Raw genomic sequence first — 15,976 nt, forward strand, 5'->3', positions numbered from 1 at the left:
CAGTGAGGAAACCCTTCATACCAAGTGGAGTAAAAGTAAAACTGAATGTTACAAGGGAAACCCATTAAAACGCATCATTTGCTAAAGCTCAGCTAAAGTTGAGTCAACAATTTTAAATTAGGGATTAATGAGGAATCACTGGGGGAGGGGGGTATGACATGACGTATCTGACACCACCTGACTCCGGGGAGGTTTAGGCCACTGAGACAATGGCTCAAATGTCATGGGCAAATCAACTTCTTGATTATGTCTTAAAGCAGCTGAGCTTTACATGATGTACTAAAAAACCTTAAATAAATTCTATGCAAGCAGCTAATGAACATAAAGAAGTGGTTTGAACGGTTCCAATAACGTCCCGAAACAACCGATATTACCATGACAATTTGAAGGAAAATAGCCTAGGATCAAAAGGGAAGGTGAGGATCAAAAGTTGTGACCAGTACAGGAATACATGTCCCAACCAATAGGTGGATCCCAGACCTTACATGATAACCATTAAATCCAACTGATGTTCCCCATGAGGATTCTTTTTTGTGCATTATTATTTAAACTGTCTCATCTCATCCTCTAAAGGAGACAACCACCCTTTGTTAGTGTTTGTGTGTGTGTGTGTGTGTGTGTGTGTGTGTGTGTGTGTGTGTGTGTGTGTGTGTGTGTGTGTGTGTGTGTGTGTGTGTGTGTGTGTGTGTGTGTGTTTGTGTTTTTGTGCGTGCATGTGTGTGTTCATTCCTTCTCAGAAGTGGATATCAGAGTTTGAAATGTTCCATGTGTTAATATATGGCAGCATAATTTATGAGAAAACTTTAAGCGCTCTCACATCAGCCACTTAATATGTATTTTTAATTAAAATTGCCTCACAGGATTTTTCACGAGTGAAAGAAAAGTGACGGGAGTATATTATGCCCTTTCTCGTGCCAGTTTGTAAGTATCCAATCACACAATGCCAACCTGAAAACAAAAGCTCTTCTGAACCTGTTCGCCTTTCTCATTTCAAAAAGCATCTGCCTACAAGCTGAGTCTCATTATGTGAGTAAAACAGAAGGAAAAGGTCAGCCACAAAAACAGGAGCAAGCACAAACACATTGGAGTTTTATGACGCTGCACGCCTGGATGACAAAGCACCTAAAAATATAATGAGTTTGTTTTTAGATCCTCATGCTCTAAATTTAAAAAGCTAAATACCATCTGCGTGCTGCAACTCTGCATGGTCGAGAGAATTTTTTTTTTTTTTTAATCTAACCCTTTGTTTATACAGGTAATCTCATTTAGACATAGGGTCTCATTATCAAGAGAGACCTGTTAGAGAACAACAGTACAACATAAAGTTACAGACAGACAGGACATTAGGTACAGAGGCAATACATAATAATAAATAAAACACAAGTAGCCATTTTGGTTCATAATCAGGATAATGTTGTACCCTATTTCCACTTCCACTTTAGTGGAAATTGGACAAATAATTGATTATGTTATTTATTTATTTATTTTAAATTGAAGCGGAAAGTAGTTGTGAGGTGTTTCATAGAACTAAGGAAACAAATGTTCCTGGAGAACATAACAGTACAGAGCGATCCACATGGTGATCTAATAGACAGCAACTTTGACCAAACTCCTCAAAAAAGCTCCAATCAAATATATGATGACACAAGATGCTATGTATGTGTCTGGATGGGAATGGAGCAGACACACAGAGACAGAAAGAACCATTCTGATTGGTTAGTCAAACAACTGTTCACTTTGACTGAATTTCAAGTCAGCTGTTTTTGGTAATGCTATATTAAAAGGTAATTGCAATGTTTTATATCATATATATCCTGCAGACCATTTAGGTATTTACCTGTTATATGAACCAACAGTACATTGAAAATCCTAGTTTCAAACACATTCCAGGAGTCACTTTATTTCCTTTTTACATTTTCCTTGCACCCTAAATAGTCGAGTTATTAATGTTTTGTATGGACGCATGGCGCTATACCCAAAAGAAAGAACAATTCTGCAAATTATGACTTAAGGGATGACAGTTAGAAAGTGTCTACGCCGTAAAAACTACATACAATGAAATAAGTGGTGGGAACAGGAATGCCTCCGGACATACAGGCGCATGCTGCACTAAGTGTCAAGTTGTGTAGAGCAGCAGTTATATAATAGACTAACCTCTTTACGACTGTTTCACTGTACGCTGTGCTCTTTTATTGTGTCTGTTTAAATTATTAGATTTGCATGGCAAACCTTGTTCCTGTTTTTCTTTTTTTTCTTTTTTTTTTCAAAAACACTCTGAAGCATCCTTCTCTACTTAAAGTAAGTACCAGACAGCCGGTTTTATGTCAACTCTTTCTGCTCATACAAGACTACACTGTGTGCACATCATCCTACAATATTATAAATTCTCTTTGGGTTGAGAAAAAGCTCATCCACTGCAGGTAGTTCATAATTAATCAAATGTGCACACAATATGCACTTAAATGTCAGATGTTTCAGTGTTTGCCTTGCATCTGGAGAAGCAGAGTACCAAGTAATGTTTGCAACACCAAACGCAAACGGGAATTAAAGTTATTGAAACCTTCGTTAACACTGTACAATAAGGGTACATTAATTAACTGTTATTTAATGCTTAATGAAGGCTTGATAAGCATTTACAAAGCATTAACTAACTGTAAATATATGCTTAGTAAATGATTGATACAACTAAGCATTAACTTGCTGTTATGCTTAGGTTATGCTTGACTAAGCATTAGTTAATGAAGCATTAACTAACCGTTAATAACTAAGCATTAACACTTACTTAATGCTTAATAAGCATTAACTACACATAAACTAACCATTAATAGCTTTAACTTAGCATTAACTAACAGTTTAATAATGTACCCTTATTGTAAAGTGTTACCAAACTTTCCAAATTAAGTCATTCCACCATTGAAGCTTAGTTAGCTACTTGTAAAAAACTTGCTCAATAAATACAGATACAAATACAAATGCCTTTTTTCATCATTATACAGGTACCTTGTCACTTTTCCTTGTTAGAATATAAGCCATAAAAACAGGATACAGAGGTACTTTCATTTTTTGTGTTGAAAGGTGAAGGCATGGTCAAACATTTATAGAAGATATTGAGGAACGTGGAGCAAGAAAGGTAAAATACAGCAAGAAATAAAGTTGTACCTACAGCCGGCCGTGTAAGGAAGAAAGGGATCAGTTCTGGTGTTCCTGTCTGTCCCGTCCTACACACTCTGACTTAGACTGAGTGCATCCAAAAGGGAGAGTGGAGCAGTGCTTCATGAGAGCGAAAGACCAGACTCAATGTGGAAGAGAGACAGAGAGATAGTGGGAGTGTTCACTGAGAGAGGGAGAAAGGGAGGGAGGGAGATTTCTCCCGGTGAACGTGAGAGAGTGCGACACTGTGAATGCATGTGTGTGGGAAATATTTAGACATCCTGCTGAGAGCATTAGTTTATGTGTGAGTAATACAGACAGAGAGAGAGAGATGCATGTGTAGGTGTATGTAAAAAACAAATGTAGTGTGTGTTTCATCTATGGACCAGCTGAGCTGAGTTGCAGCCTCACACAGCCTGACTAGAGATTCATTGTAGAAACATAGAAACAACTCTTCAAAATTAATTTGCAACCTGGTGGTCAGATACATACTGACCAATTTGAATATGTTAGAGTAAAAGATCAATTATACCAGGCAGTTGGATCATTTGTCTAATCAGGTGTTAAAAGGGTCCAAGTTGTTATGTCAAGCTATAGTATTTTATCTGAAGTATAAGGTATGAACAAAGAGAGAATCAAAAGATTGAAATGCATCTTCTTTACCAGAAAAACACATGACAAAAAATACCAATAATATGGAGTGAATGGATGTATGATGTAACCGGTATGATCCATCAGATAACAAACAGCACTAGCGGTCCCCTTAGTCTCATCAGCTTCTCAGCATCTACTGCTGAGACTGTGTGGACACGCAGGTAAAGAGCAAGAAACTCAATCAATCATTAAGGCTTCCCGAATGCATTTGTGTATACACATGCAAACATGCACATATGGCATGCACATGCGTATCTGCGTGTACGTTAGGGCCGTATGTGTGTGTATTTTTCTGTGTGTTTTGTTGTGTGTGTGTGTGTGCGTGTGTGCATGCGTGCGTGCGTGCGTGCGTGCGTGTGTGTGTGTGTGTTGGCTTCTACAAATATTAATAGCATGCATATGTTCTCACGGATCAATGGATATGCACAGGTTAGGGAACATGTGTGTCCGCGATTGAGCGCTTCCTCTGTGTTAGTCAATGCAGAAAACATCTGTCTACAAGACTGTTTTCTGTTAAAACCAGAGCAAAAAACTGACGGCCAAATCGGTTCAGGTTCTGTATTCCCATTGAAAAACAACAAAACTTGATCGAACACGCCACCTCTATAGAATCTAATCTTCCAGCCTCTTCATTTTCTTCCTTTCCCCTCTGTCCAGCAGTTTGATACATTAAATAACAGTCCCTCTCTTTAACCTCTTAATCAAGCTTAACCCCTGCTAAGCTTCCTTTTCTTTTCTCACTCCTCTCCACAGATTGTCCCATCCCTACCCGACAGGACATCCTGCTATGGCATGCACTGGCTGCAGGGATCAAGGGATTACAAACAAACATATTCAGCTTCAATTCTCCAAATCACCATGAGTGAGAATTCATTGTGTCCTGACTGTCATGTGTGTCAAGTGCACCATATAACTTCAGTGTATAATAAGTGGGCACATGGGTTCCTGCGCCCATCTGTGAGTGTGAGTCCTGTGGGGGCTCAGAGGGAGCAAGCGCATTTGTGTAGTCTTTGTCTGTGTGTGTTTGTGTTTGTGCGTACGTGTGTGTGTGTTTGTGGATGAGTTTGCATTCATGGCCTGCCTCTGTACTATATGCACAGGTGCATAATGTACATTGCCTTAAACCTTTCTGTGTTTCATTGTGCAGTTGCATGTGCACGTAAGTGCATGTTCAGGAAATGTGTGTGTGTGTGTGTGTGTGTGTGTGTGTGTGTGTGTGTGTGTGTGTGTGTGTGTGTGTGTGTGTGTGTGTGTGTGTGTGTGTGTGTTCAGGAAAGTGACAGTTTATGCAGTTATATAATGTTCTTCTACATTGAGAGAAGATTCAGAAAGTGCCTCTGGTGGTCACTAGTCACACACACACACACATGCACACACAACAAAACAAATGAATGCACACACATATGCAGCAGGGATACACATTCATCAATCACTGGAAGTTCAAAAAAGCAAATAACATTTTCGGTGAAGGTCAAATAACTCTCCTAGTATGAGCTAAGGAAGGGATGGGGAAAGGGGCAAGCAAAACAGGTCAGAACTCACTTATCATGCGAGGCATTTGTCTCACAAGTTATTTGTTTCAAAAGCCATTCGTTTAGCCCATGACGTAAAGTAGCTGCTGGGCTCAGGGAATATTTCAGCCTTGTGCACACTATCATAAATACCACACTTTACCAGGAGGAGGAGGATTGCATTTGCATTTTATATTTGAATTTCCCTAAATATATACTTCCAGGCCTGGAAATGTGAGTCTCCGTCTGTGACCATTTTAGCAGAAAAAGCAAGAATGAAAGAAAATAAGAGGGAGGGAAGAGGAGACATAAATTACAGGGTGAATTAACAGCCCCACAGCAGTCAGCTGTTCCTCCTCTTTCTGAGACATCTGTCATTGAGGGAATAAATGGAGAATAAGTGACAAAGATGGCGAAACTACAGAAGAGAAACCAAGGAGGAAAGGCTGAAGACAGATAGAACAATGATCTCTTCTTGTGTACTCTGTATACATGGGTTTGAGCATGTTGTTTTATAATATGTGAAAACGTAGTGAAATCCCTGGATGTTATTCTCTTCTGAAGACCTTTGCATTATGACAAAATGGGTGTCATCTGAAAATCAGCCAATGTGACAGAAGGAAATATACTCAACATTCATCAAGGTCTTTAGTTACAAACCTGTAGTCTTGTTTCTTTCATTTGTGTCAGTTCATGACCTATTTTGTGATCACTGAATTTACATTATCAGTATATGCCTCCGTCTGAATCTAAATTAAACTTATAGCTTAAAAAGAAAAAAACTCCAAAAATGTAATTTCAAATATTTCAATGAGGAAATATATATTTTTTTTTAACAAATGCTAAATCGATTGAGTTAATTTCAAATGATTCTAATGAGATGAGGACTTTTTTTTTCTTGAAATAATGGACACCAAGCAAGCTAAATCAGAAAGTAACTGCAGCTGAAAATAATTCCCAAGTTATTGAGCCGTGTGATGAAAAGAAAATACTGGCTTCTAGAAGATGACCAGAGGGTATTCAAGCAGATAGAATGTATGACAAGGATGGAGGGAGCAAGACTAACTTAGAGAAAGAAGAGAGGGAGAAGAGAATGCGCGGGAAGATTTGTGAGAGAAGGTGTCCGGTCTATTCCTTTATGGGGAGCGAGCAAAAAGAGCAAAAGAGTACACTGGACAGAGAGAGAGAGAGAGAGAGTGAGTGAGAGAGAGACATGGAGTTAGAGAAAGAAAGAAATAGAGAGAGAGGCTTGTTCTCATGGCTGGTTGAATCTTTGCTTAGTTTAGCTGGAGGCTTAAGAGCCTGACAGACGAGCAAAGAAAAGCTTTCCTCATGACATCATTAAGTGGTCTTGTTCAGCTTTAAAACCATTTTGCTATAAACACACACACACACACACACACACACACACACACACACACACACACACACACACACACACACACACACACACACACACATTTTGAAAGGTACAAAAATACCAGCACATATATTTGCAAGCATTCCCGTAAAGACACCCATATGATTGTTTTGGGAATTCTACCAACATCCAACATCCAACATCCAAGAATGACCTGTGGTTTCAGACCTTGCCCACATGAACATTTACATTTCTAAAAACAAATTTTTACCCAATTTGTTTGAAAAATAATTCCCATACACAACAACGAAACAACAACTCTCACAAAATACCGACAGGACAGAAGGGGGCAATAATGTGTCACGTCAAACACCATAGATGTAAAACAGGTCGAAGCAAAACATTAAGCAGGATTTTTCAAAGATCTTCTCCACCAAGGAAGCTGTTTTCACAAAAGCTCAGTTTAGTTTTTCTTGTGGACAGATTTGTAGATGTGTGGCCAAGTGCTCAACAAAATATCGTACATGGAAGTCAGCTGTTGGTTTCCAGTTTCTAAGCATCAGTCATCATCAGCATTGTCATAGGTGTTGTCGGTTTTGTTTGTTTTTTGCATGACAACGATCATTCCCTAACCTTTATCAAGTATGTATCATTGTAACTATGACCTTAACCTTACCAAAGTTGTCATTTTAACCCAAACCACTTCATCTAAAAGGTGCCCTGTGGCGTTTTTTGAATACTTTACAACTATAGAGCAATGTTTTAATGTGTGGGTCAGTGCAAGCCAGTGACACAATATCAATTCCAGCCAATGGTTTCACAGTATTCGCTGAGCCAGCAGCCGCTGTAACGTGTAAAAGAAACAAGAGAAATCTGCCAACACAGGCAGAAAAACAGTAGACTGCTAGTGATGCAAAAGGACATTTTAATAATTTACTTGAATAAAAAAATTCTCCAGATTTGTTTTGAACTTTAGCAGAACAGTGGGTTCATGAAGGAACTCCTCCCTTGAAAGAAAATAGCGTGCTGTGTGTACATTGTGTCATTTGTTTATCACAGATCACTCACATGGGCATGGGATAAGATAAATTACACCAGAACATCTACACTTACAAATACACACAGTTTTCTGTTACTTCCTTTTTCTCTCATGCTGATGATGACACAGGGGAGATTCTGGATTTGGTGAGAAGCAACATTGTACAATGCAACATAAAGTGATATACATGTATGTGGTGTGTGAGAGAGATTATTCTAATAGTCAAATAACAGACAAAACAAAACCGAACATCTATTGACATCATGTCATACTGCCAAGGTAACCCAGATTTAAAGCTTAAGCAATGCTATTAAATTCACTGTGGATTGGGATTTATTTTTTATACAATACACTTTTATGTAATGAGATTTCATGTTGCACGCTCATCACAAGAGCAATCCTGAAACGTCACCAAACTTTTTGATTCTATAATCCTTTTGATCGCTGCTTGACATGAAAACTAAATGATTTGTCCGATGATTCTGGTTATTTTTTTCAGAATCAAACCTGAAACTGACATACTGTATGTATGTACGCCGGTCATTAATGAAATGATCCAAATATAAATGTACCTGGCGGTCATAAAGAGTGTCGGTTGACATCTGACTCACTTAAATAACAAGGTTTCAGTTGTGTCCATACATGTACATGTCTGACGTGTGTATGTGTATGTGTCTAATCTGGCATGCCATCCATCCTGAATGATTAAAGCATTACAGGGCATTTAGCGTGCGTGCCGTGAGTGACTCATCTGCATGTATGCTTAATGTGCTCAACCTATGACCCCGGCTCATGACTATAGGGGGAAATCTCAATTCTCTCCGCTGACATAACAATATGAATGGGGGACACTGTGACGCTCAACATGCTTTCACATGTTCCAATTTACAGCAAGTATGTTTCAATGTATTTTGTGGGCATTATCAATACCAAAACTACTCAGCACTCCTGCAATTAAAGGGAAAAGGGAAGACAAGAAGCTACATAAGGGGGTCAGAAAATTATATTTCAAGAGCACAACATTGTGCAATATATATATATATGTGGCCTTAGATCGTAGATATACACTGGTGTTCACATATCTACACCTCAGGATCTGATTAATCAAAAGCTGGGTTCTTCATTTTCATTCATTTCATCCTTATTTCGAACAAAAAAATAAATACATAAGAAAATCAAGTGTGACACATCATGCAAATACACATAACACAAAACAACAATAATTATAACGTGTCATAAACAATATTCATAAAATAAATAGTGTCTATGTACCGAAGCTTATGTATTCCCACTCCTTGTTCAACTGCTCGTAATTATCTGCTACAGTATGCATTTATCAGTTCTTGAAGCAAAGCAGGACCTTGCTTTTCCAGCTGTGTCTGATCTACAGTTGTTTTTAGTAGGCCTGAACGTCACAATTCACATTGTTCTGCTGGAAGCAGTATTGTGCCACTACTCTATGGTGAAATAAAGACAGAAGTAAGATGTCCACTCAGTTTAATCTCAAAAAGTTATGTTTCCTTGTTAGGTGGGGAGGAACAGTCCAGCATAGTGTTAAAGATGTAAGTATTGCTAGTTCTTCAGAGTGTTTCTGCATTTCTGTCGTTCCTTGATTTCAATGTATCAGCTGGAACAAGTTACATTTCAAGCCATTTCATATTGAAGGTGAGGCAAAACTCCATCTCAAGTCATCTTGCATTTAAATTTCACTAATATTCCCTTTATTAAGGACATGCTAGATTTCTATACAATGGTAACATATGTCTAAATGCACATAACAATGAAATTGTTAGAAAATATATACATTTAAAAATCGTTTCACATGACGTACAATGCTTTGCCCTGTGTCTGCAACACACTGATAATAAACTTCAAATTCTGAGTTCTACCTACAGTCTTGAAGAGAAACAGGCTACTTTGAATGAACTGAAGTGTAGAGTTACTCAGTATTGATTGGATCTGCTGTCTGTGTCGAAAAGAGATGCTGAAGTCTGAAGTACCTGATAAACTCTTTAGTAGATGGTAATCTGACCTTCCTCTCCATCACACGCACTGTGATAGACACAACTTATTTAGGACCAATCTAACATCCAATCCTTAAAAAAGGATAGAAAGAGAGAGAGAAAGCCCATCACCCGAAGGTCAGCCGCTGGTTCCCCTTTGTGCTCAGTGTCTTGCTCAAGGACACTTCATCTGTGACTGAAACACTACGACCAAAAGCAGCATCAGTTAAACCAGGAACACAAACCCATATGATGACTGACATGACAAACAAAAATATTTACCTTTTTCATAAAGCACTCCGAAATGTTCTGGTATATCAGAAAGAGGCTAATCATTTTAGCTAACTTAATTATCAGTTCCCCAATGTGTTGACCCCTGAAACACTGCAATCCTGCTGGTAACAGTTTTGGGGGCGCATGGTTTTCTTTAGCAAGAACATTTAAGGCATTGGCAGAGTGTACAGTGTGTTCAGCGACAGTTAGTGCAGGGTGATTAAAGACCACCGCACAGCACTGAGCACACCTGATTAACTATCTGAGAACAGATGGCTATCAGATGAGGCTTTCCATCAAACTCCTTCAGCTGGACAGAGTTCACGTCTGGAGCAGGCCCACTGACAACATTCTGGGAATTAAAGGGGAATACCGCTCAATCCAAAGAGCCTTAATCTGCTTTCTGTGCAAACAAATTGTTTTAGAGAGGGATACAATTTTCCCTTCAAGTTTGGAAAACTTACTTGTTTTTTTCATTACTTGAGGGCCTCTTTGCACAGAGGGTTTGTTGATTTACTACTTTTGAGCAGATGGTTATCATAAGAGATTTCCCATCTATTCTGCACAGCTGGAAATAGGACTGCATGTGTCATGCTACGACATCTTCAAAGTTCTTATTTGTTATTTAACATCAGTCCTGATTCACCTCAGTGTCATACAATGTTTGACAAAAGAAAGCTTAAGCTGTTGGGCAATCTGCAAAGATGGGAATTGGAAATCCTGTTCAATTTTGTTGACCGGCGGATGAAGTGATTTCACACTTAACTCGCCGACTGACAGCTGGGTTTTTTGGATATGATACATCTGAATTGCAGTGGCAGATGTCATCAGAATCAGCCACGGTGATCAGACTATCGTAAAAGCTATGCAGAAGTGGGAGCTCTGTCCAAGCTCGGTCTCAATAACTCCATCTAGTGTTTGGCTGCGACCCTGAAACCCCTTCTCAACCCTACTCAGTCCAAAGCTGTTAATATCATTTGTTGAGTCTCTCTCAGTAATAGTTCTCAGGTGATTGTGCCATTAAAATAATATATACACAATGGAAGCAAACATTTCTTTTTGTGTCATGTATGGACATTAAATATTCTCAGTTTGTTAATCTTAAAATATACTGTGGCTGTAATGAATCGTTCTCCTCATCACACCATTGCCCAGAAGAAAAACACTCTTATTGCGTCCTTTTGTGAATCCAGTAATAAAGGAGCAGTGACTCAATGCAGTGAAAGAAGGCCGCTCACTGCTGCTTGCACTTAAAAGCAACAGTACATTACTTACTTTCAAGCCGTCCACCTCACAAAGGGTCCTCGATCGCAATACAAAACTCTGCCCTCAGGCTTCAAGTTCAATGTTATAGGTCAGAGGAGACGGAGAGAACAAACAAAACAAGCAGGAAATTGGAAAATGTTTCCCCTTGAGAAGGCTACAGCGACTTTTATAGGAGGAAAAATAATCAAACACTCCAAAACAAAGAACATACACTTTTTTTTTTAAGTTTTTTTTTTCACAGTACGGTCAGGTAGCAGATCAAGAGGAGAACAAGCGTTCACCAAAATTGCTGACTTCACCATTATGGAGCAAAAGTCAAAATGTATATAATGCGTACTGTGAAAAGCTGGAAGCTCCTTTATGTGCATGTTATTTTACCAATTTTGATGACCTCTTTCTTGACACTGGCAGCATATCTATCATTTATATAGCAACAGGACTTGCTGTGATAAATAAGCAGGTAAGGGTGGAAAGAAGTAGCCTTGTTATCAAGATATCAAAGAAAGAGAAGAGCAGCTGCCTCAGTGCTCAGTGCAGACCACGTGTTTGTGGATTCACTCTTAACTGAAAAGTTAAAACGACAGGAGGACATGCAGAACCGCAGCCTAATGGTGACTCAGTTGTTTATATAAAGTAGGGAAAGCGTGAATCTTTTGAAGAAACTACTTTGCAGTCTGCTTCTGAGTCATATTTGTGTTTGTGTGTGAGGTGTCCAACATTGCACATCTACCATGGAAATGTCTGCATCACAAAAAGACATTCTAACCCTCCGGTGACTCGATGTGTAGGCCTATATTTATGTTGCACAATTTTCTTTCTTTGTATTGTCAGTCTGATAAGAAATCTGTAGTGTAATGTGAAATTGTGCAGCCTCTTAACGCAATGTCAATCAATATATCTAATACTATGTGACATGATCTGCTTGAATTCTTGATTACTGTGCAATAAAGACGTGAGTTACAAAAACATCACATACTGACATTGTCACAAATCTTCAGCAATGTGGTGTCTTCTCTACGCTGGGTTAGAGAGTTTACTTGCACAAAAACATTATGTGGCACTAACTAAAAGTAATTAATTAAAAAAAGTTTTTATTTATTAATTTGTTTTATTTGATTATGTGACTGCATTCAATTCTTAAAAGCAGGAGCTAAAATGGATGCTTCCTTACCTGTGCCGCCATAAGTGATAACTCCATTTTCCCTCGATCAATAGTTGCCAGCGTGCCTGTTGTAAAGATAAAAGCAACAACGTTGACGACAAAAAGATGCGAAGGAAAAGGAAAAAAAGAGTACGAGGAAGGTCTGTAGGACTGCACTGCTGTGCTTCGCTGGCTGAGTGCAGTTTCTGTTTGTGCTACATTATGACACAATGGTTGCTTTTCATGCTTCATAGAATAGTTTATTCACTCAGCATAGCTCTCTCTCTCTCTCTCTCTCTCTCTCTCTTTCTCTCTCTCTTTCATTCTGTAAGGACATGGGTGTGTTTGTTGGGGGGCAGGGGTAAACTGGAAATGCTTAAAGCTTGCAGGCAAACCTGGCAGAATAATTGATGCCGGTGCCGCTTTGGCATGAGATGTTTTGACATTACTGCCCCTTCATCTTCATCTTCCTGCTACCACTTTATTCCACAGTACCTTCATATTCCCAAAGATAGAGGCTTGAATTGTGCATCTTCAGGTAGGAATTTACATCCAAATAATCTTTGTTTATGGTTTGTTTTTCCATGATCTCTTGTGGTCATAGAGGGTTTATACAAGGTATATAAAGTGTGTCAGTAATCAACTGGCAAAGTTTCCTATGATATCTTCAAGTTAAAAAACTTAAATGTTACCCTCGCCTTAAACCGTGGTTCCGATTTTCTGTTTCCGCCCCCTGTGGCTTTCCAGCAGGTAGTTGATCTGGTTGTCCACCCAGGTTGTGATCCTTGTAGGTCTTGGATATCATTTCTGGTGAACAACCTTTTACAACAGCCCATGCCTGTTTTCAGAAAAAAGGGGGTTTTGCCCCCTGGTTATATAGGGTAGCCTACTACCATACCATAATTTCCGGACTATAAGCCGCAACTTTTTTCCCATGCTTTGAGTCTCGCGGCTAAAGCCCCTATCTCACTGGGCTGCGACTGTATGCGACAAGTTGGAGACTGCATTCGCGAGGGAGTCTCTAAACTGTCTCCAAACGTTCGCGGAGGTGTCAATTTCCTCGCATGAGTCGCAGAGCCGTGCAGTCCTGTCGCTTGAATTTTGAACATGTTCAAAAAAAGTGTGCAACAAATCTAGTCTCAAAATAGTCTCAGAGTGGTCGCATGTGTCTCAAACGCGTTGCAAACCCTTCTCAATTTAGTTTCCGCGAGTCAGAAAGTGCGAGAAATGTGAGACAACTTTGCGAGGGTTTGGCGATATATGAAACTAAATTGTGACTGATTTGAGACAAAAATTAGACTGACATTCCGTTCGTGCGACGCTCGCCAGACGTTCGCGAGACATAAATGCGACCTCCCGGCAAGTGTTGGCCAGGACATTCGCAAACGTGTCGTGACTCGTGAGGAACCAACTCAGTGAGACTGCAAGATAAAATTGTATTGACACAATTTTGTGTCTCCAACTTGTCGCACACTGTCGCAGCCCAGTGAGATAGGGGCTTTAAACAATGATGCGGCTAATTTATGGATTTTTCCCGCTTTTTTATTAGACCAATGAAATTGCCGAACGGGTTGAGGTGAAAAAACTTCCACGGGCGCTCAAACTTCCTATCATGCTGTTTATGGTAGTCATTTTGTCACCCTCATCATGGCAACGATCCAAAATAAGCACTATGGGCAACAATTCACGGTTACCATGGTAATAATTTAAAAATAAACAAAAATATATAAAAAAGGAACATTCCTTTCTTTGTCAATGTATGTTCTTTGGTCATCATCTTCCACATTCTAACATCACATGAGACATTCTAGAACCCAAGTCTATAACCCTACACTCAGTAAGAGTATAGTCACAAATTCTTAGACACACACATATTGACAGGACAGAGTAAACACACACAAGACAATCGACAAAAAGTTCATCGAAATGGAGGAAACGATGCAAGCGCCTGAGCTCAATATTCAGCAGCTCAGGACAGAAATTATGGAACAAACCACCAAAAAACTTAAGGTGGATGAGAACGCTTCGGGAGTTCTTCTTCTCAAATTGTTAAGAAGAAATCAGAACGAGAATTGTGTTGGGGTTAGGGTTGAGTTTACCCCTCCGCCGGGTATGATTTACATGGCTGACCTGGAACGTCCGCAGCGAAAGATTCAAGAGACAAACTCAACCACCACAGCGGACGAAGAAGCATCAACAGTTTTAATTGAGATGTTGAGAAGAAACCAGTGCAAGGCCTGCTATGGTGAGTAAGGAGAAAAAGGAGATTTTGATGCTGTATTAATCAAGCATAGTTATTTAATCAAAGAATAGAGGATTCATGCTCCACGGTCCTTAGAAATGAAAGTCCATCCTGACCCCAGTAGCACGTACAGTTTAATATGTTGCTGAAGACTCACTTTTGTTGCATTGGCCTTTAACACAAGTTGAGACTTTGACACTCCTAACTTTTTAATTTTTTTTAATTTTTTCATGTATCTTTGTTGTATTGTATCTTGTATGGTCAACTGATGTTGTTTTTAAATGTGCTATAGAAATAATTTTGACTTTGACTTTGACTTTATTACAGGTGTTGAGTTTACCCCTCCACCGGGTATGACTTACGTGGGCGACCTCGAGAAACAGCAGCTTCAAAAGATGGAGGAACCCACCACCAAAGTTGACAAGATAAGGTTCAGAAGCACAGAAGAGCAAGAAACGCCGACCATGGCCTGCTATGGAGTGAAGAATTGTCCCCTAACAGGAATGATTCTCGTCCAAGAGCTCAACCATCAACAGCTCAGGACAGACTTAAGGCTGATGGAAGAGACTGTAGTGCCTCAAGTCCCTCAAATGGGCGATCAATCCACCAAAGTAAAGGTGGACCTCGAAGCTTCAGAAAGTATCAGAAAACCAGAAATGTCAGAGATTTGCGTCCCTTTGACCGATCATAAGCAGCAGCTAGGGTCTGGATTAACAGAGGAGCAAACGAATAACACATCAAACATAGACAATGAAACGTTTTCAGTCCTGCGAGGATGTCACCAAGAAGAAAGAAAGGAGGCTTCCAAAGACCAGGCAGAGCGGAAGAGGGATTATATCATCCGGCAACTGGAACTTCTGCTGGTCGACCAAAATAAAATCATCAAGAATCGTGAAATAGTGATTTTCACACAAAAAAACAAAGACATCTTGACGCTGAATCGTGCACACAAGAAAGCCATTGAACCTGAGCCTCTACGCAAATACCAGCAGATACAGAAAGCATTTCGAAAGCATGATGAGAGACTAGCATTGTGTCGGGCCAAAGAAAGGGAAATGGACATTGAAACGGGCTCTGTGGTTTACTACATACTGAAAGGGCTGGAGAGAAGACACCAGCAGTTGCAAAAGAAGAGGGTGGACCTCCTCAAGAACTTAAATGAAATCAATCAAGCCATCCAAGTGAAGCGGATCTCGGAAGGTTTTAAGGACAAGATAGTCGGCGCCAAAGAGACAGAGAAAAACGGCCAAAAACTATCCCTGTGGAAAAGATTTTGCCGCTTATTCAAATAAGCTGGTGGACATATTTCCACTGACCACTGCACCACCGGACATATC

Source organism: Ammodytes marinus, assembly GCF_949987685.1.
Source record: "Ammodytes marinus genome assembly, chromosome: 3".
NCBI classification, from domain to species: Eukaryota; Metazoa; Chordata; class Actinopteri; order Uranoscopiformes; family Ammodytidae; genus Ammodytes; species Ammodytes marinus.